Below are 1,359 nucleotides of genomic sequence, written 5' to 3' on the forward strand. Positions count from 1 at the left end.
CATATATTCGAAGTATGAAATGTAATGATATATAATGGAATATGATTTTAATTATGAAAATGGCATTAATATGATGGATATAAGGAACTGAATATTGGAAGTATTAAATATGTGAACATGTCTTTGATATAGACAAGTTTGGTTCGAATTTAGTAATTATGGAACATAATCAGTTGGGTTTTGATATATGTTCATACTGAATTAGTTGGAATTTTTGAAATGTGCTTATTTGCGATATATGTTCAGTAAGGTATGTTAATATTGATTGGCCCAAATGAAAGTTAATAATATTGCATGTAGTAGCCCAAATCTGCCTGGGCCTTAAAACCAAAAGCAAAAAAATAAATAAATGAATGTTTATTTATTACAGTCCATTTACAATACCATAGCCCACTAGCCCGTAAACCCAAATACTTAGAACCCAATTAACTTAAACTACCCACTAACCCGTTTACACCCAACCCACAAACAAGTACGGTCCAAATGGCCCAGTTGGTTAACAAAGGATGGAAGACCTAGGGTTTCTGGAACCCTAGGCGCCGCAACCATCCCAAGCGTCACGCCTTTTCGCCTCACCCCGCAACTCTGGCCCCGAATCGTGCCGCAGTCAACACGCAAATCAGCTCCAACATCATCGTCATTAGCGCCCGATCGTCATTGTTCATCACCGGATTTTCATCGTTACCTGCAAAAAAGAAAAGAGCCACAACAGCAAAAGAAAAACAAGCATGGAAGGAAATCAAAGGATACTTTCCAAAAAATGTATCAGAGGGTTATAAAAACCCCTTTTCTTTAATTTGTAAACACACGTGTTTTTGATAGATACACACAGATTCAATAAAAAGTCATTTTTACATACATACAGAAGAGTGAACCATTGTCGATCGAGAAATACAAAGGTGAATTTTTTTTTAAAATTTATATATATATATTGCGAACAATAAAAAAGGAAAAGGGAACGTAGCATTTTGATTCGCACCGGAAAAAGGAAACTTTCCAGTTTCCAATCACCGTATGTGGCGGCATTGAGGGGGGCGCGTGAGCGCGTGCGAACCCCTGGACAGAGGCTCGATAGCACTCCGAGAACCCCCTTCCCAACCCTCTTTCAGAGGGTTTCCTCATTTTTTTTTAAAAATAGACTGCAAAAATGATTTCAAAGCTTAAAATTTGGCTTATATAGCCTTATGAAAACGGTGCCATTTTGCTTAAACCAAATAGCTTCAAAACGACGTCGTTCTAGAGCCCAGGATCCGCGTGTTAACCCGAAACCCGAATGAGATCCGCGTGTTTTTGATAAATGGGCAATTTGCTCAATCGATCCTTCCGCAATTTTTTAATTTTATAATTGCATTTCATTTT

General features: G+C 37.7%; 1 long non-coding RNA gene across 1 annotated transcript; it reads right to left on the reverse strand.

The window, feature by feature from the left end:
• Positions 1 to 297: 297 nt before the first annotated feature.
• On the reverse strand, positions 298 to 1,155 carry LOC121212542 (uncharacterized). Its single transcript, XR_005907813.1, has 2 exons — positions 980 to 1,155; positions 298 to 685 (listed from the first exon to the last, which is right to left on the reverse strand). It is a non-coding gene; the product is annotated as an uncharacterized lncRNA (long non-coding RNA).
• Between the last annotated feature and the right edge of the window lie 204 nt (positions 1,156 to 1,359).

Source organism: Gossypium hirsutum, chromosome A13 (assembly GCF_007990345.1).
Source record: "Gossypium hirsutum isolate 1008001.06 chromosome A13, Gossypium_hirsutum_v2.1, whole genome shotgun sequence".
Classification (NCBI taxonomy): Eukaryota; Viridiplantae; Streptophyta; class Magnoliopsida; order Malvales; family Malvaceae; genus Gossypium; species Gossypium hirsutum.